General features: G+C 46.6%; 1 protein-coding gene across 3 annotated transcripts in view; it reads left to right on the forward strand.

The window, feature by feature from the left end:
- LOC138566953 (zinc finger protein 208-like) overlaps positions 1 to 24541 on the forward strand; it is a 644285-nt gene that overhangs the window by 604195 nt on the left and 15549 nt on the right. Inside the window, exon 1 of one of the 3 annotated variants that reach the window (XM_069644733.1) lies at positions 23374 to 23446. The exons of the other annotated variants lie outside the window; for them this stretch is intronic. The gene's annotated coding sequence lies outside the window, so the exon portion shown is untranslated. Of the gene's footprint in view, positions 1 to 23373; positions 23447 to 24541 lie in introns of those variants that run through there. 3 annotated transcript variants of the gene reach the window in all.

The raw sequence follows: 24541 nt of genomic DNA on the forward strand, positions 1-24541 counted from the left end.
GAGTTTTAGGGTTCAGACACAAATAACCCAACCGATTACCTGAGTTGTTGACCATGATGTTTTTACCAGTTAAACTTACCACACTCTTCCTTCCGACATCAAACCAGAATTTTAAGGCCAACATCGCATGATAACTACTTGCACTATTTGAAACCTCTAAAGAAATATTATCAAAAAGGGACGTAGAACCCAAATACAAAATCAGTGGTTGAGGTGGGCATGGGTCCAATCCAAGTTACTTGACTTGGGCTATCCCCCGGCACATTCCCATTTGTTTTCTAGAGATCCCAATTATGCATAAACATTTTCTTTTTTTTGTTTGTCTGATTCAAATCAACCTTTCAATATACAATACATTTGACATTTAATACAGTTCATAGAAGTACAGATAAAAGTGATTAGTAAAATACATAACATTTAAGAAGATTTCATTAAAATGTATCCTTGATGGGTAAAAATACAAAGGATGTTAGACTATATAAAATCAATCGGTATGCTATGGTCCTCATCTATAAATATTAAAACAAAGGAAGGAGTCTAGAAATTACTAGCTAGAAAATGCAGTTAATTTTAAACTGCTTGCAGACAATCACTCCTTTACCAGGCGCTAGATTATACTATTTTAGCAGTTCCTATTCTTATCTTGATTGTATGGATCTTAAACCCAGCCTTGGTAATAAGAAATTCATTATTGCCAACGTTAAAGAAATACGCTGGCCACTAAAGTGTTCTTTCCATAAAATCTTTGGGTCATTATATACATTTCAGCAAAAAAATGTATAAAATAAATTATTCCTTAAATCAGCCAAAGCCGGGCAATATATTGGGATATGCTTTAAAGTTTCAAGAGTGGTAACATCACAGCAATGTCTGCATGCTCTTTAGATAGGGCTGGCCTTTATCAGTACTCCCACTTGATTCTTGGTTGGCCAGATGTTAAATCGAGATCTTAAGGACATTGTTCGGTTTTCTGCCGATGAAATTTCAATAGATAGTTCGGTCACATTCAGGGATTTAAGATTAAAATGACAATTTTTAAAGCAATCATATTTTTGTATCCTATCTCAAGTGTTCTGCCAATCATAAGCCCAAAGGTTTTGTTTGGCTTTGTTGGGATTGGACAGTAATGTGTCTTTGGTAATATCTACGCTGGTCATGAAATTCAGAGCTGTATGAATCCATGGTTTTGGTTCGCTATCGGACTTCAGAATAGATGCTTTAGCGATTGATAGCAAATAATCTGTGTTTGGCGCTAGTAGACATTTCCGATAAAGGGTTATTATTTTCCAAATCACGATTATATTAAGGGAAGAGGAGCCCTATTTCATGTCCGAGTTCCATAGGCGTCGATAATGGTAGTCTGAGGATCTTCTTCCAAAAGGCTCCTTCGAGCTGTGTCCAATATTTTGTCCCTTTATATTGCCTTGCTTCGGATCCAAAGGTAATTATTGGCATTACTTTTTGATTATAATAGGTGATAATTTGCCCAATCTTTTGTCATTATCATCATCAATAACTTTATTCGGTCGAGTGGCCATCAAAGTACATCCTGTCAATACAGTTCGAAAATAAGACATTCAACAACAAAGAAAAAGAAAAAAGCATAAAAAAACAGAAGCTACACCTTCCGTAAGTATCCCGGTACAGATCCCAAACTGATTTTCATTGCTCACCACCCCATAGTCCATTTATCTCCCCAAACGTCTGGGCACCAGAACAGTAAGATTTTCCCCCAGAAAGAGGGCCCTTGCTTCTAGAGTCGTCATGGAAGGCGGCAGAGCCAGGAGTATTGGATGTGCTCACTGTGCTACCACTTCTTCGGGACCACCCATGCCATTGCAAATTCTCAAAACATCCCTTGCCATGTACTCATCCCCAAATAACTTTTTAACAGAGTCTGAAGACATTTTATTGAGCAATCTAGTACATTTCACCATGGCGTCCCTAGTCACAGAAACACAATCCCCTACATGGTGTAGCCAGTGGAGGCATTTATTCCGCAGGGCATCCCTTGGTTCTCTTCTGTCAGAGGGCAGTTTTGGTACCCCGTGCAGGAACACAGTAGTTCTTCTAGGAGCTTTGTGGGCATTATGCCTGGGTAAAGGCCCCCCAGAACCGTGGTTGTGTACGTTGATTGCCCTCCCTGCGAGATGCTTAGTGTCCAGGGTCGTTGGGGCATGGATCTTTGGGGCATGGGACACCTTGGGTAAGGGCACAGGCCCTGGGATATGGACCTTTGGGGGCTCTCTCAAAGCGTTTGGGACTGGGGGTTGAACAGCTGCAAGCATTCAGGACACCAAAAGAAGAGGGAAGACGGATGTACTGGGGTTGTAGTCCCGTGCCAACAGTTGGGCCCAAGCCTCCAAACCCATCCCCAAGTAGGTCATCTCCAGCCATGCAAGCCCCTCCTTCCCCCCTGGCCTCTGTCATGCCCTTAAACAGAGCCGATAGTAATGATTTGATGTTGGTCAGTTCGGAGAGAATACGGTCACAGCAACAGCCCGGGGTAACAGTTTGATCCTTCGGTGATGAGGCTGGCAGGGACTGATTTCCTTGAATAGATTACTTGGGGGCTCTGAGAGGAGTTAGGCGGAGGAAGGAGCTAGCCCCGGAAGGTGCAGGTGACGTGACCTCACTCCAGTGCTACAAGGGGGGCTCAAGGAACGCTTTCCCTTACAAGATCTTTCAAAGCCCAGGTCGATTCGGTCCGCTGGCGGGTGGGCAGAGGGAGGCGGGAGATGAACATCCTCTGCGGCCAGAGCCAACCGTGGATCGGGGGTCAAGTATGTAGTGCCAGGGACAAGCCTTTGGGGACAGCTCAGGAGGAGGTAGGGGCACTGAGTACCAACGTTGGGGCCAGTGGCTCATAGCCCCCAATGAGCTTCGGTATCCTTTCACATCCATTGACCAAGGTATCTAGGAGATTTGCAGTGGCAATAGTCAAAACCACCTCCGGGGGTCAACAGGTTGGTGTTGGGCACAGATTCAACTGGTGTAAAGGCAGACAGGGAGTTCAGTGCATGATCTTGAGTAGGCCAATGAGATTCCCCCAGGGAGCGATGGCTATGGATACTCAAGTGTTCAAAGCCTGGCCCCCCCTTTGCCCCCCCCTTTCTTAAGTAGGGACAATAGTCGCTGGGGTCAATGCCCTCCCTCGACCGGCATCCACAAGATGGGCTCTGCTACCCTGGTCCTCCCCCATCGCTTCACAGGTTTATAGTTTTGCTCCCTCCTACCCCCCATTCTTCGACCAGCTTTATACTTGCGATCCGCTTTAGGTGCAGAGGTGGCTTGCAGGTTGGACATGAGGGCCGACTTTGAGAAAAAGAGGGGGTGGGGGGGGGGAGTTCCTCCACACCTACACATTCCGACCATTCCTGCAACACTGCCCAGCCTATTCGAGTCTCTAGTGGGGGGGAGGCCGATGCTTTTCTCACCTTTGACACGATCCAGGTCCGATGGAGCTCTATTGGTATTAGATTGGCAGCAGCGTGTCCCCTTTGTGGCTCCACTTGGCGGTGCGCGAACACCCTGACGGCAGCAAATACCCTTGCCTGCCGCAGGCTTACACCTTCGTGGGTGAATCCCGCAGCATTCTGTCTGTGATGGGGCGGGGCTATGGTCCGGCATTGCAAACAGGGAGCACAGACTCCTAGGCAGGCTTCCCCCGTCTCCATGGCTGCAGCAAACACCCGTGCCTTTGCCTCCTGCATGCTTACATCTTTTATGTATTATACAAGCTTGGAAAGTAGTCGTCTGAATTTTATTTCTAAGGGTTGTGTGGTAACTTAAGTCAAGGGGGATATTGTTGGTGTTTAATCCTAGGTAGATGTATTCATCAGTAGTAATTAAGGGTTTGCTGTGAAGCATCCAATTGAATTTTCTCTTATGGCAGTTGTTATCACATGGTAACACTTTTGTTTTTTCTAAATTAAACGAAAGGTAGTTACTTGTGGTAGGAGTAATTTCTGGAGCCTGCTCTGAGTTTTCGATATCAACACGAGATGGTCGGCATACCGTAGTCAGGATATTAAGGAGGAGCCTATTTTTGGACAGTCAGAAATTACTGTTTTTAGTTATTTACCAATATCAGATATTAAAAAAAAAAATAGGGTTGCTGCTTGTATGCAACCCTGTATAAGTCCCCTATTGGTTTGAATTGGCCTAGATAATTGTCCTTCTTGAGTTAAACCAACTTGTATTATAGTTTCAGAATAGAATTGTTTAACTAATATTAAAATGTATTGTGGGCATTTAGCTTTTTCGAATAGATCTAAGAGAAGCTCTCTTGAGGCAGAATCGAAGGCTGTTCTAAAGTAAATAAAAGCCATGTATATTGATTGGCCTGTAGCTTGTCCTCTGCTTTTGATTAGAGATAAGGCCAGTTGTTTGAGGTTCCTAGACCAGGTACGAAGCCTGTTTGATATTTGTCAGCTAGTTGCTTATCGTTAACCCATTTGGTAAAATCTTTTAGTAAAAGTCAGGCAAAAATCTTTCCTGGAAACATCTAGAAGAGCTATGGGTCGGTAGGTTTGTGGCAGTTCCCGGTCCCCTTGTTTTAAAATTTGGTGTTATTATTGATTTTTTCCACGATGGTAGCATTTGTTTCTTTTGTATTACGTTAGTAAATATCATGTGCAAAATGTCAGCCCAGATGTCTGGATGGGTTTTCATCATGGCGTTAGTCAGGCCATCTGGTCCAGGTGCTCGTGAAAAACTCAGTTTAGTTATCTAATTGCGAATATCCTCTCTATCAAATATCAGTTAACTTTTAGGGTTCCTTATCATATTTTGAGGCACGTCAATTTTTCGTGAACACCCATACAATTCCTCATAGTAATTAATCCAGGATGCCTCTTGGACTGCATTTATGAGATAAGGGCTTTGGTTATCATTGAAAGCACTGTTCAAGATAGCCCAGGTTTGCACGCTATTTTTAGATGCGATTGATCTCACCATAATTTCGCTATCATTCTGTACCATTAGAGCTTAATGGGATTTGCGCCAATTATTATATTGGGTTTTTAGGTTACAAAGTTTGTGTGTTCTAATGTCCGTTGCAAGCATACCAGCTGCCCTTATATTATTCCTCAGTTGGATTTTTTTTCCCTTTATTTGGCTCTCAAAACAGTGCTTGTGTTTAAAATGGGGCTTTTAATTTAGCCCGCATTTCGAGGGGATTGGGTCCTCCGACGTATTCCATATCTATGACATGTAATCACCACAGCTGTGCTGCTTCGGAAACTTTTTCGGCGTCTGCGTCCTGCGTCGATGACGTCGATGCGCCGTCGTCGAGGACCTCCTCCGACGTCCGACGTCATCCGATGTGATAAGTAGGACGCACGACGCCCATAGCCTCAGTTCCGTTTTTTCCGCGAATGTGTTGCTTCGTGTTTCTCGGTTTGAACGCCTCGACTCTTTGGAGTTCTGTTCTTCTCGGTTCTTCGAACCTGTTCGTTTGTGTGAATCCTTCTGAAGATGTCTTCTACTTCGTCTTCGACCCCGCGTCCGGGTTTCAAGAAGTGCGGGGAGTGTGGGTCCAAGATGTCGGTGACGGACTCGCACGACGCCTGCCTCTGGTGCCTCGGGGAGGCCCACGACACGGATGACTGTATCGACTGCCAGTCACTCACGTCCAAAGCCTTACGCGAACGTAAGAAGAAGTTGTCGGTAGGTCGGGTGTCCAAGCCCCGGAAGTCGAAGTCTGCGGGGCTTTCGACGGATGATTCGAGGGGTGACTCTCCGTGTCATCGTCGGAAGTCTCGTGGGTCTCCTTCTAGGAGTCAGTCTCGCCACTCCTCTGCCTCTTCGAGGCATTCTCGGAAGCGCCGACATCGGTCGTCTTCCAGGTCCTCTTCGGAGGGCTCTGCCCGGCACGTCGCTTACCCCTCGGGCCGTGCGACGCCGGAGGAATGGGCTTCCTTCGGGAAGAAGATGTTGGCGATTCTTGAGTCGCAGGGTACTCAGCCGTCCGCGCCCCCGAGTGGGGTCGGTCGTGTGAGGTCGAGAGACACCGCTCGCAAGAGTGGTCGGCACGAGTCACGGGAAAGGTCCCGTTCGGACAAGGGGACTCGTTCTCGACGTACCCGTTCCAGGTCGCGGTCCTCGACGCGTTCGAGACCGTGTGCACCTGTGAGGTCTTCGAAGAAGGCTTCGACGTCTGTGGCGTCGAGGGCGTCGACAGGTTTTCTCGAGGCTCTGGCTCCGAGGAAGTCGTCGATGCCGTCGAAGCTCAGGTCGTCGAGGGTCACGCTCGGGGCTCCGGCCTCGAGGGCTGTGTCGACGCCGCCGATTCTGGAGGCGCTGCATCTGACGTCGACGCCGATTTCCTCGACGTCGACGCCGATCCTCTCGGCGCCGATGCCGGTTCTCTCGACGCTGGCGCCGATTCGCTCGACGCCATCGACGCCTTTCGTGTCGGAGGTACCCCAGGGCACGGGTGGACCCCCTAGGAAGGCTCTGGTTAAGAGCAAGCACTCTCGAGTGCCTTCTTTTCGCCACCTGGATTATATTTCAGAGGCGGATGAGGATTCTGATGGCCTGGTTCCTAGTCAGGTTCCGGATGACATTGTCTCGGGCCATAGTCAGTTTGACGAGTTGAGACAGTCACTGCATGATGCCAGTGGACTGGACACCTCTCCGGAGGTGGAGTTTTGTAGGCCTGAGCCTGGCTCTCATGCTGATTCCTCGTACCGGCGCCTTATGGCTAGGGTTTCTGAGTACTTGGGATGGTCTGCTCCCCCAGGGGAGTTTGTGCAGGATGATCTGACGGACATCCTTGATGTTGGTCCCCCAACTGACCCGGTTCTGCCGTTCCATATGGCTTTACAGAGAAGGGTGGCGGCGGCTTGGACTGCTCCGGAGAGTCTCCCGGCGGTGGGCAGATCCTTGTCGCGAAAATACCGTCCAGCCAGTGGCGACCCCTGCTACTTGACCAGGCACCCCACTCCGGAGAGTTTGGTGGTGCAGGCGGCCACGGCCCCGGCGAAGCAGGCGTCGTACCCTACCATCCCTCCTGATAGGGACGACAAACGTTTTGATGGCTGGGCGAAGAAAGTGTTTTCTTCTGGTGGTATGGCGTTTCAGGCGGCCAACTCCATTTGTGCCTTGTCACGTTTCACGCACACTCTGTGGAACTGTGTTGCGTTAGCGGCTGAACATGTTCCTGAAGGGGATGAACGGGATGGTTTCCTTGCTATGGTCCAGGATGGTAAGGATGCCATGTGTGAGTCCGTTCAGTCGGGTTTGGACTTAGCTGAATGCGTCAGTAGGTCCATGGCGGCGAGCACCGTGATACGCAGGTTTGCGTGGTTGCGGAAGTCGGGGTTTGCGCCTGATGTGCAGTCCCGGCTCCTCAACATGCCCTTTGATGGTGAACACCTTTTTGGCAGCAAGGCTGACGAGAGCCTTGAGAGGTTGCAGACCTCAAAAGCTGCAGCGAAGTCGTTGGGCGCTGCATTTCGCCAACCTCCGCCTTTTCGTCCCAGGGGACAGCAGTGGAGGGGTGGTTCCTTTCGCTATTACTCATCCTTCAGTAAAGCGAGAGGAGCTGGCAGTCAAAGAGGCCAACGCAGGGGTACCAGAGGTGGACGACAGGGTACCCGTGGTGCCAAGGCCGCTCGGGCAGTTGCCTCTTTGCCCTCAGGTAACGCTGCAGCCGCTCCCGCTCAGTCGTGAGGCCATGTCCCATGGTTCGCCGGTTGGGGGAAGGCTGGCGCAGCATCTTGTAGAGTGGCAAGCCATTACTTCAGATGTGTGGGTTCTGGAGATCATAACCCACGGCTACTGTCTTCCTTTTCGGCACAGGCCTCGCGACAATCCACCGGGGAACCTCTCTTTGCAGAGTCCGGATCCGCTCCTTGCGCAGGAAATTCAAGCCCTGCTGGAGAAAGGCGCCATAGAACTGGTGCCTGTAGCGGAGAGGAACAAGGGATGGTATTCCCCTTATTTTTTGGTTTCGAAGAAAGACGGGGGATTGAGACCCATCATGGACTTGCGCGGTTTGAACAAACTCCTCAGGAAGGACAAGTTCAAGATGGTTACTCTCTCTCAAGTCCTCCAGGCCCTTCAGCTTCAGGACTGGTTGGTGTCACTCGACTTCAAGGATGCTTACTTCCATGTGCCGATCCATCCCAAGCACAAGAAGTACCTGAGGTTCGCGGTTGGCAACTCGCACTTTCAGTTTCGGGTCCTGCCGTTCGGATTGACCTCCGCCCCGAGGGTTTTCACCAAGCTCATGGTGGTGGTGGCAGCGCATCTCAAGCAAGGGGGGATTCACGTCTACCCCTACCTGGACGATTGGTTGATCAGGGGGAGCTCTCCCGAGCAAGTCCTGGATCATCTATCGATCACCTGTCGCTCCCTTCACAGGCTGGGCTTCTCCCTCAATTTAAAGAAGTCCCATTTGACGCCAACACAGCGGCTCCAGTACATCGGAGCAGTGCTCGACACTTCCCTGGGGCAGTGTTTTCCTCCCCAGGTGAGGGCTCTTCACATTCAGCAGATGGTGCACAAGTTTCAGCATGCCCAGACGCTCCCAGCGTTCGAGTTCCTGAGGTTGCTCGGCCTCATGGCATCCTGCATTCTTCTGGTGCCAGAGGCTCGCCTGCGGATGAGATCTTTGCAGTGGGCACTCAAGACGCAATGGTCGCAGTCCTCCGGCAGGATGTCGGACTCGATTCAGGTGCCGTCCTCGGTCGCCCGGGACCTTCTGTGGTGGGCCGTCGAAGGCAACTTGATGAAGGGGGCTCCATTTTGGCTTCCCTGGCCGGAGGTGACGATCGTGACGGATGCATCCCTCACGGGATGGGGAGCTCATGCCAACGGGCTGACAGTCAGCGGTCGTTGGTCTCCGTCGGAGTCCAGACTCCATATCAATCTGTTGGAGCTGAGGGCCGTCAGGCTAGCCCTGAAGGCTTTTCTGCCGTCTGTGCGAGGGAAGACTGTCCTGATCCTGACGGACAACACAGTGGCCATGCACTACCTCAACAAAAAGGGGGGGCAGGGTCACTTCCTCTGTGCAGAGAGGCGATGCAGCTCGAGTTCTGGGCCATCCAGCAGGAAGTTTCGATCTCGGCAGTTCATCTGGCCGGAGCCGAAAATGTGACGGCGGACGCTCTGAGCAGGCAGAGCGCGATCTCTCACGAGTGGGAGTTGGCTCAGGAGATTCTCCTGGAGATCTTCGCCCTTTGGGGGACCCCTCAAGTGGATCTCTTAGCCTCCAGTGTCAACCGGAAGTGCGAAAGGTTTTGCTCGCGGGAATTTCCTCCAGAAGGAGCCTTAGGAGACGCGTTCGTGGTGGAGTGGTCATTCCCGCTGCTGTACGCGTTTCCTCCAGTCCCCGTCATCCCGCAAGTGCTGCGGAGGTTACGGAAGTTCGGTTCCCGGATGATCCTCATTGCCCCGGCGTGGGCTCGGAGGGCGTGGTACCCGGACCTTCTCGACTTATCCATCTGCCCTCCACGTCGTCTTCCCTACCGAGACGATCTGCTCTCACGGGAGGGGGGTCAGGTTCTCCATCCAGAGGTCAGGTCCCTCAACCTTCACGCTTGGCTTCTGAAAGGTTGAGGTATAAGGATTGGGACCTCCCTGAGGACGTGATGGAGGTGTTGCTTTCGGCCCGAAGGCCGGCAACAAAGTCTCTGTACCGTTGCCGTTGGCGTAAGTTCTGTGACTGGTGCAGAGTTCAGAATGTGGATCCTTTTGCATGTGACATCCCCATGGTTCTGTCCTTTTTGCTTTCTTTGGCCCACAGGGGCTTGCAAGTGGGTACCGTTAAGGGTTACCTGGCGGCGCTGTCCATCTTTAAGCGCTCGTCTGAAGAGTGTTCTTACTTTAAAACCCCTTTGATTTCACAGTTCCTGAAAGGGCTCACTAATGTGTTCCCTCCGTCACCTTTCCTGGTGCCCGGTTGGGATTTAAACCTGGTTCTTAAGTTTCTTATGGGTGCTCCGTTTGAGCCTTTACATTCTTGCCCTTTGAGGCTGTTAACTCTGAAAACTGTGTTTTTAGTTGCGGTTACTTCCGCTCGCAGAGTGAGTGAGTTACAGGCACTTTCAGTTAAGCCTCCCTTCACTGTATTTTACAAGGACAGGGTTGTCCTTAGAGTTCGTCCTTCTTTTCTTCCGAAGGTAGTGACGGAATTTCATTTGGCCCAGAAGGTTGTTCTTCCGGCATTCTATCCTCCTCCGCATCCTGGTAAGGAAGAGGAGAGGCTCCATAGGCTTGATCCTAGGAGAGCTTTAAGCTTTTATGTTTCACGCATGTCCCGGGTCAGAGTGGATGATCAACTCTTTATTGGTTACGCTGGAAAGCGTTTGGGGCAAGCTGTGACGAAACAGACTTTGTCTCGCTGGATTATTTTGGCCATCTCGGAGTGCTACCGTTTGGCGGGTAAGGACCCACCGGCTGGCTTGTGGGCCCATTCTACCAGGGGTATGGCTGCGTCTACTGCCCTGCAGAGGGGTGTTCCTATTCGCAACATCTGTGATGCAGCCACCTGGGCTTCAGTACATACATTTGTACGTCACTATTCCCTTGATTCCATCCGAGCACAGGATCTGGCCTTTTGCAAGGCGGTCCTTTGCTCTGCTATTTGATTGGCTATTCTACATTTTGATTCTAAATTCTTTCCCTCCTCCTTGCTTTGGTACTGCTTTGGGAGTCTGTCATAGATATGGAATACGTCGGAGGACCCAATCCCCTCGAAGAACAAGTTACTTTCTTACCTGGTAACGTTCTTTCGATGGGATGGTCCGACGACGTATTCCATATCGCTCCCGCCCTGCCTTCCCCGCTGCAGAATTTCTTTTGCGATTGCAGCTTACGTTCCGCAAGGCTTTGTGTCTGACTGGCAGTTGACTTATGTCACACGTTCTGGGGGAAAAAACTATAACTGAGGCTATGGGCGTCGTGCGTCCTACTTATCACATCGGATGACGTCGGACGTCGGAGGAGGTCCTCGACGACGGCGCAACGACGTCATCGACGCAGGACGCAGACGCCGAAAAAGTTTCCGAAGCAGCACAGCTGTGGTGATTACATGTCATAGATATGGAATACGTCGTCGGACCATCCCATCGAAAGAACGTTACCAGGTAAGAAAGTAACTTGTTCTTTTGTTTAAATAAAGACATTATAGTAATATACATGCCCTGTTCTCTAATCAAGCGTTGGTCGCAGTTTACATTCTGAGTGTGGACCCGGGATCTCAATGCAGCTAGCTTCTTCTCCGTCCATTTAAATCTATTTCTACCTCCTGTCAAAACCAGGTCATGAGGATAGTTGTCAGGCTTTTCCAATTTCAGATCCCATATCTAGGTGCACATTAAGAGATTATGATTGCTGCTAGACTGGTGAAGGATCTCAAATTTTTTAATTACTTTGAAAGTTAAACGTTGCACAAATATATAATCTATAGTCGTTGCAGTGATACCTCTTTTCCACGTTGTTTTGGCAGGTATATCGTCTTTCAGGTTACCATTAAGCATCAAGAACTGTCTGTTCTTCATAAGAGTTAGCCATGACTTTATTATCTGTGTCCTTTTTATGTTATTAGGGCCTAAACAGTTCATATTCAGATCTCCTGCTATTATCATGTGGATCACTGTAGAATCACCAGCGATCATGTCCAGCATTTAGGTAATACCTGCTTAGAAGATATGATCATCTATCGCCTTGTGATTCCAATTATATTGAGAATGGCAATTCCTCCCTGAGGGGTATTAATTCTGACTGAGTAAAAGGGTTCAATGATGCCCAAAAATCAAGTGTAAATTGTAGGGCAGTCTTAACAGCGACCAGAAAAACCGCTGCGGACGACCTAGCAAGCCTTTCCTGGCTGGTAGGGCTGACAGAATATGGCCCTCCCAAACTGGAGTATCTACCAGCCAGGTTTCTTGTAGGAGAATTAGATCGAATAAATAAAGGGCTTTCTGTGTCACTGAAATAAGAAATGCTTAAACACTCTGGAATTCCAGGATGCTAAGGTGAGTTTGGAAGGCTGTCTTTGGACGCTTGGTTATCTCTGAACATTTTTATCCTTATTGAATACAGGCTTTGACCATGTTTCATTTGTTAAGATTTTAAAATTGTGTAGGTGCTGTAAGGACTCTTGTAAACTAGTTTCCATTATCCATAATTTGGAGTCAAGATTACCGTTGGAGCAAAGTGGTTGGCTATTAGTTTGTCCTTGTTGCTTACTTGTTTGGTCATGTTTCTGATCATTTGTTTGGCTGAGAGCGATGTCTTGCTCTAGTATAAATCCCATGTCATATAATTCAGGCCTTGTCTGCGATAGAATATTTGGATCTACGTGATTTTTCCGTCACGAAAAAATCTGCGACGGAAAAGTTTGCATGAGAAATTTACGCACCACAAAAGGTGCATACATTTCCCTTGCGAACATAATTTTTAAAAACCTACAAAACCCACACCCACAACACACCCCCACCCACACAGCCAACACACCCCCACGCACACCCTACTTACCTTGTAAAACACTGTGTCCCTGCAGCGCCAGTTCACTTTCACTTCCGTGATTGGGAACCGGCGCCGCAGGGTCCTTTTCTTGTTTCTTTTTTTTGGGCAGCTGCAGGGGTTTTCCCCCCGCAACGCCTGCTCACTATACTGTTATTATTTTTTTCTTTCCTCGGGTGTGCTGCAGGGTTGTCCCCCGCAGCCCCTGTTTTTTGTTTCTTTGGTTTTTTTGGGGGGTGTCCCCTGCAACCCCCACTCACTGTACTGTATAGTATGGTGAAGGGCTGTTGCGGGGGATACCCCTGCATCCCCCGCAGTGCTTTTCTTTTTTTAAATGCATGCCACCAAAGGTTTGAACTTTTGGTGTTCGAACCTTTGGTGGCATGCATTTACGACCTTTTTGTACAGGTCGGACCGTTTTTTGAAGTCATTTCTTCCTATTCTGAATATTTCTCACGACTCCTGAGGAAATCCACAGTTTTTCTACACTTGGTTTTTTTGGATTAGTGAATTCAATTTGTTCAAAGTCACTGGACTGGAGATCTTCTAACATTTGTATATCGCCCAGTATATTAAGCACACTTGATCTATTTAATGCATAGTGTGAGTAAGGAATCGGTCTACATTGGAGGATCAAAGTGTGGTAATTATGAGTTGAAGCTATCGGATTAGTTTTTAAATTGGCCGAGCTGGTTAAAGTGGACTGTTGGTTCAGGTTTTCTTGTGATTTTTCTTTCCATCGGCCTAGCTCATTTTGTAGTACAAAATCAGTGTTTGATTGTTATCAGGATTAGATTTTCCTGGGAAGCGCGGGACAGGAAAGCCTGTACTTGCTCTTTGTAATTCTAGTCTTCTTTGTTCTAAGGTGGTAAAATTAGATGGGTTTTAACAAGGTTTAATAAGGTTCATGTGAGTTTCATTATTATTGAACCGAAATTGGATTTTGGGTGAATTAATACTTGTTTTCATACAGGCTGATATATTTTCATTGTTTTTAGCGGCCAGTTCTAGATGTTCTGCTGCCTTAATAAGGTCATCCAATGGTTTAGAATTCTCCGCTACTGGAGATATCTGTGAGGGTCTCATTACCGCTTTAGTTGATTTATTGTAAGCTTTTGCTTTAGCTAGTATCTTGTTTTTCTTTATTAATCAAGCATTTACATTGTCTTTGATATTATCCAAGTTTGTTAAAGAGCGCAAACATTTTCTTGAGCCTACTTGCAAGCTCTTAGCAGAAGTTTTCAGATTTTTAAATTTCTTTTTTAATTGAGGGTAGTTCGTTTTTCCCCCTTGTTTTTGTATGCCAAAGATATCAAAAAGATGGTTTATCAATTTGTTCAGGAGCATACTGAGTACTTTGGGCAAAGAGCAGAACTTGTTTGGGAAATATGAAATTCTCAGTTTGACTTTGTAATGCCTGATTTGCAACTGTTCTCATCTTTATTATGAATTGTTGATGTAATTAAAATAGAGTGTTCAATGAAATGTTTAGATGAAATATTTAATTCTGTTTTTCCATGGTCTTTTCTGAGTCAAAAATCTGAATTGTGAGCTGCTGTTAACATAATTTATTTAATAGTTCTGTTTGTACTTCTAGTTTAATGTCAAGTGTATCATATAGTTTTGTTAGAGACATTAGAGCAGTGTTCATGACTGACAGGGTTACCTCAACTTGCGGGGCAGGCTCTTTATTAAAATGTCCTGTTCGTCTGGGGCAAGGGTTAACAAAAGAAGCGGAAGAACAGCCTGACGAATCTGTTGCGTTTCTACACAAAATGGGGGACGCAGACAGATTAAGTTGCAGGAGAGGTTGTGCCTACCGGAGTCTTGGGTATCCGGAACTAGAACAGGATCTATGCCTTTGTTCTTGAATAGGGGAATTAATATCTCTAATTATAGCTTCTGTTATTGCTATTGCTTCAATCTTTTTCTATGCCCCCTTGGCGTTACTTGGAGTATTACAAGAGGTAACAATATTATTTTGTTGCTCATGCACTTGGGCAATAGCTAGAACTGGGGTTCGAATCAGGATTTGCTTGTCACTGGGTATATTGATTGCAGCTTTAGGGGCAGAAGTAGGATTGTCCTCTATTATTTGAATGGAACAATTGAGGATATGTGTTGTCTTTGTTGGGTATAGGTGGAGCCATATTAGCTAACGCATTTGACATCAGAGTATCTGAGAGCTCATCAAAGTGTATTAATAGTTCTTTGTCCTGCAGGTGCGAAGTCTTTTTGATTGCTTTCGTACCATGTTTCCACTTAGGCACTTTGTCAATAGTACAAAAGTGTCTGATATCCGTTGTTAGGGATCTGGTTCTTTTGCGTTTCTGAGTGTTCGGGTGTATTATGCTGTCATTCGAAGGCAATTTCAAAGGTATACTAGGGCAGTCTATTATATTTAGTGGTATTTTGTTAGGTGGCATGGCTGTTTTTAGGATATACAAATGAGTCATTATTGGTTTAGAGGGCACACAGTCTGAGGTTATCTTCAACAACGTTTTAGTAACAAGCTTATTAGTTTATTATGCAGTTTCGGCCCCTGTAATATTTACAGGTGACAGAAAATAATGTTGCTGCTGCACGTCAGAAATGAAAACTTTTATATATCAGTAAGTTGTTGCTACTAGCTAATTTCTTGTCACTCAAAGGAGAGGAGTTATCTGCTCATCAATCAATTAGGCTAAAATTCGATTTCCAATAACCACAGCGGTTTCACTGTGGTTGGGCTAGAGGAGATAAATAATTGGTATCAGTTGAGCAGTGCAGCGAATTAGGGCCTTAGAGATAGAAAGTAATCACTATTCAAATTCTAAAGATTTCACACAATGTAAATGGAACTGGTATATCTCACAGCGCTATGTCACTTGGATTAGAGATGCATCCCACATTCCCTTGAGCTTTAAGTGGTGATTATATGTTACCCTCTGTCGGGTTTACTAGTATGGAGTTAGCTGTAGCTCCGAACGCAATGTTAGGGAGAATTCTCAGAAATATGCTAATTCCCTCCACCTTAGAGACCCCCAGCAACTTTGCTGGATTTTGAGGACTTGATTTCTTTTACCTGGAGAGTGTGTGACCCTTTTTCCCACCCTCTCATGTATTTTATTGTGATTTTTTATAACACTGTTTCTTTTGGTTGTGGAGTCTGACTAGGCATCATCTTTTACATTGTGTCACACAACACCTTCAGTGCAGTGGCACAGAGAAGTCTTTCAGATTTCCCAAAGGTTAAAATACCTTCTCTTGGATAAACTACTGTTTCCAAGAGCAGCAAAGTGAAATTGACTTTACTTAACTTTGTAGCTTTTTATACCCAGCACGCCCCATCTTACAATCGAGTGCTGGAGGGATTACTTAGTATCCCCTGTGTCTAAATGCTCATGTAACATCTTTTATGTTACCCTTTCCTCAATTGACTGGCTGGTGGCAGTGGTTTTGTTTTGAACTACCAAGGTTTGCATTTACCGCGACCGTTCACAGACCCGGTAACGTTAACCGCAGGAGCCATCTTTTTCAAAATGGTGTCTAGCCATCGTTGTTAAAATGGTGCCCGGTCTTCTTTTTTCACCAGGTCTTTGTGGAAAGTCCTTCTAGAGTTTTTCTCAGGTTTGGTCTTTGTTCATTCGCCTTTGGCGGGCTTCAGGAGTGAAACCCACCTCTGGCTCCAAAGTGTCTGGGGTAGGCATGAAGTGAGGGAGGTGCCCGAAACACCCTTTGTTTAGTCTCCTAGGAGACCCAAATGCACTCTGTGGTAATTGGCTGGCTGACTATCCGGCAAGGACAGCCACCCTGCTGGGTGAGTGGCAGCTAGGCTGGAATGAATGGGAGAGGACTGAATAAAAGGCAAGTCTTTTGGCTCGGAAGGCAGAGTCGACCACTGGACGAAGGAACCGAAGAAGAGCTTGAAGAGGACGGCTGCTGCAACTCCTGGACCGTTGGTTTGCCCAGTGAAGCCCTGCTGCAGGTCCGAATCGCCAGGAATTGACAGAAGTCCTGCAAGGACGACTTCTCCCTTTGAGTTGGTGGGACCAATCAACTCCCAAGTAAGCCACCTGGACACCCATTTCGGAGCTGGTTGAATTTCCTCAGAGTTGCTGCAGGAAACCATAGAGCCAGGGAGCGGGGACACCAGATTGTGTGCGTTGCTTGTAAGCTGGCCTAAAGCTTTTGGAAGATCCTCCGGACTGCCATGAAGCAGGACTGACCAATCCTGAACCCCCTCAGTTGAGTGCAGGACGTCAGATGTGAGGAAAGTCCACCTTGACAGCCAGGAACCGCGCTGATTGCCATTTGCTGTACCGCAAGGAGCTGAAACGCGAAACAGCCACTGAAAGTAAAGTTTGCCGGTTGCCATGTTTGACGGCGCCAATACAGTGCAGGAGTCCCCTGACGTCCTCCCTCTTGTCCCCACTACTGAGGCCCAGGAACAGCGAGATCTGCAGAGCTGTACAGGAACAGAAGTCTTCAGCTGCATCTTTTTTTTCTTTACTAAGGTACTGTAAAACTAGCCTAAGAGAACTTACCTCTTACTGTGGCAGTGCTTGTAACTTCTGCAACTCTAATCAGCTTGTGGCCCTACGTTTGATTCTTCTTTTTATCAAAGACTAACTTGTGCAAAGACTTTTCCATTTGCCTACCTGAAGTCCTGCATCCTATACAAAGACTTTTGCCCATTGACTTTGGCTTAGCCTATTGAATTGAATGACTCTTCTCTTGCTATCTGAAAGTATTTGCCCTGCTTAAAAATATTTGTAACTTCTTGTGTTCTAAAAACCTTTGCCTTTCTCAAACTATTGAGAGTATTCTGTATGCCAACAGTAAGGTATTAATGTCCCCAGCACCCTTGTTACTGAAGTCACCTGTGGGTGTAGGTTGTGTCTCCTGGGCCATCCCAAAAGGGTCTTGTCTGATTCTGAAACTCAGAGTGTACAGTATTGAAGTATATTTGTGTGTTACTATTCTATTGCTCCCTTCTGAAGAAGGCCTTATAACTGACTGATAAATAATGTATTAATTGTTTATGCAAGAAACCTTGAGTGTAAGAGTTTATTTGAATACCTGTAACTGTGAATCTTTGTGTAACTACACCAAAGCTCATATTTCCCCTCTTGAGATAAGCCTGGCTGCTCAACACGCTACCAAAACTGTTTAGTACAAGCTTATACCAAAGGTTGGGTTGCCTATACTTGTAGTCATAGTTGTTTGTAGTGTTCCCAGAGGGTACTGCATACAAACCTTGCCTAACAGCCTGTACTTTTGAGCATTAGGCTCCCCTCCTCTTAGGGATCGGACTGCCTCTTAGTTAGGAGTGTGTTGGATGTAGAAGGGGCTAAAGACTATTTGCACTGCCTGTTTCCTTCCCCTTTTAGGTTGTGGACCCATTTCGTGCATTTAACCTTTACACCTCATTGGTCTTGTATATATGTATTTAGATAGGATTGCGTTGGTCTAATAAGTATTACTGTGATTTGATGTGTGTCTTGGAAACCCAAAGGCCTTGAAATAAATGTATATGTATTTTTAATATATCTATACCTGACTGGGAGTAATTTGTAAGTGTCCTTTACTCTATGTGCTCATTGAGGTCTTTCAGTCACCCTCACCCCTCCTGAGACCTAGTCTTAACCGCCACCAAGCTACCTTGATTGGTCTGGCTTCTCCAGAAGGTTACCCTGTTCCAAGAAACTAGGCTGGTCTCCCGAACCTCTGCCCACCAGGTCAGAGTTCAGAAATCCATCTTAACAGCGACAATACGGGGGCATGACGGGAAAGGCCTTGAGGGCATGAAAGGGGAAGCTCCAGGTAGGAAAGGTTTCCAAACCCCCTAAATCCCGACCTGCTAGGCCTTCGACCGATGAGTCGAGAGACGACTCTTCTCGGAGGAAGAAGGCCAAGCGTTCTAGGTCTCAGAGTGGTTCCTGCCACTCATCGTCTTTTTCAATGCGGTCGAGGAGAAGGCACCGCCGGTCGCCTTCACTGACTTCTCCGTCAGACTGTTCCCCCGTGAGGATGACATGCCCGTCCAAAAAGTCTATTCCTGCAGAATGGGAAGCTTTCTGTGTGGAAATGCTCAAAATCTTTGAGAAACATGGTAGTGCTCCGACTGAGCCTCTACGGAAACCGGGAAGGAGATGTCTTGGCCGAAAACTAAGCGCACTCGAACCCCCAGGTAAAAGGCGTGAGCCCCATCGAGTGTCGTCCTTGCCTCGGTCAAATAAGAAATCGAAGGATCACTCGAGACGTGAGGAGAGATCGAGGTTGTCGACGCCTTCGAAGCCCTCGATGCCGTTGACACCTATCGGGTCCTTGACCCCTATTAGGCCATTGATGCTGTTGTCGAAATCAAAGCCAAAATTGGCGACGCCAGCTGTGCTGCTTTTGCCAGCTCAGCCATTGATGCCTAGTGTTCCTCCAAAAAAGGCACTGGCTAAGACGAAGTCAGCGACTTGGACACCGTCGAAGCCTCTGGGTTCTACGCCAGAGAAGTTGTATACTCCTCTCCCGAAAAAGGGTTTTTTCAAGTCTCCATCTTTGAGGAGGGAGAGCATTCAGATGAGGTGGATGCCCCTTTTGGGCTTCAGTACGGTACACCAAATGTGCATGGGTGCCTTATTTTGGAGGAGAGTAAAATGCAAGATCTTTGTGACAATTTGCATAATGCCAGTGACATTGACACCTCTCCTGAGTTGGAGTTCGGAAGACCAGAACCAGGGAAGCATGCTGACTTCTCATATCGCCAACTCATGTCTAAGGTTGTGGAATAGTTGGGTTGGTCTAGACCTCCAGTACCTTATGATCAGGATGACCTGACTGACATTCTGGACATGGGTCTGCCTACTGATCCAGTCTTGCCTTTCCATGTGGCACTTCAAAAAAGGGTGGCCGGGAATTGGGAAACTCTGGAAACTAATATGGCAGTTGACAAAAATCACACAAAGAAATACTGCCCCTCCAGTAGCGACCCCGGCTAACTGTCCAAACACCCCACTCCCGAGAGTCTGGTGGTCCAGGCAGCTACGGCTACCTCAAAACAGGCAGCGTACCCTACCATCCCTCCTGATGGGGACGATAAGCGCGTAGATGGATGGGCGAGAAAGGTATTTTCTGCAGGGAGCATGGCATTAAAATCTGCCAACTCCACTTGTGTCCTTGCAAAATGTTTGTACACTCTGTGGGAGTGCATTTCTATGGCGGCAGAGCATATTCCCGAAGGGGAGGAAAAGGGACGGCTTCCTGGCTATAGTTAAGGAGGGCAGGGAAGCCATGTGTGAGTCCCTTATATCTGAATTGGATTCTGCAGATAGAATCAGCGGGTCCATGGCTACCAGCACCGTGATGCGCAGATTTGCATGGTTGCAGAGGTTTTGCAACTGATGTGCAGGCTAGACTTCTCAACATGCCTTTTGACGCGTCTCATCTTTTTGGCAACAAGGCTGACGAGAGCCTTGAGAAGTTGCAGACCTCAAAGGCGGCCGCCAAGTCTTTCAGCGCTGCTGTTGGTCAACCTCAGCCTTTTCGTGCTAGCGGACAACCTTGGAGGGATAGATCTTTTCGCTGCTACTCCTCATTTGGAAGGGCGAGAGGAATGGCCAGTCAAACAGGCCAAAGATTTCCTCGTGGTGGACGAGGTAAAGGTGCCAAGACAGCTCAAACGGCAGCCTCTTTACAGTCGGCCGCTGCAACAGCTGCTTCTAAACCACTCTGAGTGCTTGAGTCACAACTCTCCAGTCGGGGGCAGGCTGTCTCAGCATCTGGAAGAATGGCGAGACATTACTTCCGATGCTTGGGCTCTAGAAACAATAGCCCACGGTTACTGCCTTCCTTTTCTAAAGAACCCCCAGAACAATCCACCGGGGAAACACTCTTTGAAGATTCCAGATCCGCTCCTTGTGCAGGAATTTTTAACCGTGCTAGAGAAAGGCGCTATAGAACCGGTGCCTGTAGCGGAGAGGAACAAGGGTTGGTATTCCCTGTATTTTTGATTCCCAAAAAGGACAGAGTACTGAGACCCATCTTGGACTTGAGATACTTGAACAAGTTCCTCAGGAAAGACAAATTCAAGATGGTCACGCTTTCTCAGATCCTTCAGGCCTTCCAACTCCAGGATTGGTTGGTGTCATTGGACCTTCAGGATGCCTTTTTTCATGTGCCAATCAGTATCGAGCACAGGAAATACCTGAGGTTCGCAGTTGGCGGCTCGCACTTTCAGTTTTGAGTCCTGCCATTCGGGTTGGCCTCCGCCCCGAGGGTTTTCACCAAACTGATGGCGGTCGTGGCAGCGAGTCTCAGGAGGGTGGGCGATTCACGTCTACCCCTACCTAGACGATTGGCTGATCCGGGCATGTTCTCCCGAACAAGTCCTATATTATCTCAATGTTACCTGTCACTCTCTTCACAGACTTGGCTTCTCCCTCAATTACAAGAAGTCCCATATGACACCTTCCCAAAAGCTCCAATACATCAGAGCTGTGCTGGATACATCCTTGGGAAAGAGCTTGCCACCCGAGGTGAGGGCTCGAGACATTCTTCAGATTGTAAAGAAATTTCAGAGTGCCCAGAGTCTTCCGGCCTTCGAATTTTTGATGTTGCTGGGCCTTGTGGCATCCTGTATTTTTCTGGTGACGGAGGCCCATCTGAGAATGAGATCCCTTCAATGGGCACTAAGAACACAATGGTCCCAATTCTCAGGAAGGATGTCAGACCGATTTCAGATTCCAACCAGAGTCTCACAGGATCTTCTATGGTGGGCCTGCAAGAAGAATATTCTGAAGGGAGAACCGTTTTGGCAACCATGGCCGGAGATAACGGTAGTGACGGATGCCTCACTCATGAGGTGGGGAGCTCATGCCAACGATCTGACCATCAGCGGTCGTTGGTCTCCATCTGAGTGCAACTACACATCAATCTTTTGGAGCTGAGAGCAATCAGACTAGCGCTTAAGGCTTTCCTGCCCTCGGTACGGGGAAAGAGTGTCCTGATAATGACCAACAACACTGTGGCCATGCCCTACCTCAACAAGAGGAGGTGTAGGGTCACTACCTCTGTGCAGAGTTAATGCAGCTCTGGTACTGGGCTATTCAAGAAGGAATCTCCTTATCGGTGGTTCACCTGGCCAGAGAGGAGAACACAGCGGTGGATGCTCTGAGCAGGCAGAGCACAGTCTACCATGAGTGGGAACTAGCTCAGGCGGTCCTTCAGGAGATCTTCGCCCTTTGAGGAACCCCTGCATTGGACCTGTTCGCGACCGGTGCCAACCGGAAGTGCGAGCAGTACTGCTCAAGGGAATTTCCTCCAAGGGGAGCTCTAGGAGACGCATTCATGGTGGACTGGGAGTTCCCACTTCTGTATGCATTTCCTCCAGTCCCCGTCATTTCTCATGTAATCGGGAGGTTGCGAAGGTTCGTTAAACACATGATCCTAATTGCCCCGGATTGGGCCAGGAGAACGTGGTATCCGGACCTTCTGGACATGTCCATCTGTCCGCCGATGCGTCTTCCACAAAGAGAGGACCTTCTCTCGCAAGAGGAGGGTCTGGTTCTCCATCCAGAGGTCAAGAATCTCACCCTTCACGCTTGGTTTCTGAAAGGCTGAGATGCAATGATTGGGACCTTCCGGATGACGTAATGGAGGTGTTGCTTTTGGACAGAAGGCCAGCAACAAAATCTCTGTACTGTTGCCGTTGGAATACGTTTTGCGATTGGTGCAGAGAAAAGAATGTTGATCCCTTTCAGTGTAAAACTGAGGATGTTTTATCCTTTTTGTTTCATTAGTACATAAAGGTCTTCAGGTTGGCACCATTAAGGGCTATTTAGCAGCGCTCATCAGAAGTTCATTCATTGCTTAATCAGGACATCCAGGAATTATGTATGTCATAATCATGCTCACAATATGCTTCATTATCTCCTTTAAGTAATAACTTGGAGCATGACACCTATTTATCGAGCAGTCACTCGTCTTTCTATCAACCTCAAAAAATCAATCCCATGACATATCAAATAATATATCAAATGTCCAGCATCTATGATGAGTTACTTTGCATCATCCAATTTACTCATAGAAAAGGACCCAAGTTATACTCTTCATTCATTCCGTTTGGTGACAAACTATTCAATTTTTCCGCCCAGTAAATTTCTCTTTGATTCAGGTGTCTACCATGATTCCCCCTTCTTTGTGATTTTTTGACAACTTCTAATATGATCACTTTCAATTGTGCTATATTATGTTTATTTTGGACAAAATGCCGGGCTATAGGTGATCTCGCATTGTTGGTTCATATGTTGCTTTTATGTTTGTTCCAACGTTCCTTTGCCTTTCTATTTGTTTGTCCTACGTAAAAGATGCCACATGGGCAATTTAGTCCGTATATCACTGATTTTTTATCACATGTTGTATAGTCATTAAGTTTGATCTTGTTGCCATTATTAGGATGCCTTACATATTCCCCTTTCATGACCTTGTTGCAATTGCAACAATTCAGGCACGGGAATGTGCCTGTTTTTTTCTTCTTTAATGTCTGTTGTTTGTCTATTGGTGGGCGTTCTGCTTTCACAAGGTGGTCCCTGAAATTGCGACCCCTCTTATTTGCGAGGATGGGGAGGTTTTGGAAATAGTCTGTTCAGTTGTGTGTCCATTCTGATAATGCTCCAATTCTTCTTTATTAGCCTTCTAAAGTGATGGCTCTGTGCCAAATACCTAAGAGCATATAAAAAGGGAATTTCTTTTGGCTTTATTTTTTGCAACCAGGAGATCCCTCCTGTTGGGTTTGTCTGCTTTGTCTTTGGCCTTTTCTATGATCTCTTCTGGATATCCTCTCATTCTATATTTTTCTGTCATTACCTGGTTTTCTTCTTGTAACTTCTCAGTGCATGATGTTATTCTTTTCAACCGTAGGGATTGACTATATGGAAGATTATTTCTCAAATGATCGGGATGATGACTGAAATACTGTAAGGAGTTGTTAACATCGGTAGGTTTTCTGATAGATATTAGTATTTCTACCCTGTGGTCCAATCTGTAGTTCCACATCCAGAAAATGTAGTTTAGGAGATCCTACTTCCATCGTAAATTTAAATGTATGCTGTTAATGTAGACCAAAAAATCATCTAGATCTGATCTAGTACCCCTCCAGACAACAAAAACGTCATCTATAAACCTCTTCCAGGTTATTAGATGTTTTTGCCATTTAGGTTCCATTAAAATTCTGTTACTCTCTAGGTAAAACATGAAGAGATTTGCATAGACAGGGGCCATTGATGAGCCCATGGATGTTCCTGCAGCATGTAAAATGAACTGTGTTTTGTTTGTAAAATAATTGTTGACCAGAATGATTTTGCTTAGTTCCAAAATAAACATTTTGTTAGCCTCACAATTATTCCTCAGTAGTGACCATTCCAGTGCCTCTAATCCATCTTGGTGTGGAATAGAAGTATACAAACTTTATACATCAAATTAAACCCAAAATGTCATCCTCCTTAATGGTTGTTAATGAATCTAGGTGGTTTGAAAAGTCTGTAGTGTCTTTAAAGTAGGTAGATGTTCCTTGTAATAGTGGCTGTAACGCTTTATCGACATAAATTGCCAGGGGATTAAAGATGCTGTTTGTTCCCGCAACTATGGGTCTTATGGTGGTGTCTTAGAGTTTCTATGGATTTTTGGTAGTCCGTAAAAAATGGGTGTAATCGGGTATTAATTTGTCAGAAATCGTTGCGTTTTTTCAGAAATCCATGAATGCTTTATCCAGAGTGTTCTTTATGATCTCTGCAATCTGTTTGACTGGGTCCTGATCAATTTTAACATATGTACTTACGTCTTCAAGTAATTCATTGATCTTGGTATCATAGAACGTAGTGTCCATTAGGACAATGGCTCCCCCTTTATCAGCTGGTTTCAATGTTACACTCCTGTCTTGTGCTAGATCTTTAATGATTTCATTCTGTCTGCTTCTGATGTTGTAATTTTTAGTTTTTGTGAAATTAACTCTTCAAATCCTTAATCATTTGTTCCTCAAACATCTTGATAGTTATGTTGTTCACTTGAGGATCGAATTGACTCTTTGGTTTAA

This window comes from Ambystoma mexicanum, chromosome 2p (assembly GCF_040938575.1).
Source record: "Ambystoma mexicanum isolate Mex_15411 chromosome 2p, UKY_AmexF1_1, whole genome shotgun sequence".
NCBI classification, from domain to species: Eukaryota; Metazoa; Chordata; class Amphibia; order Caudata; family Ambystomatidae; genus Ambystoma; species Ambystoma mexicanum.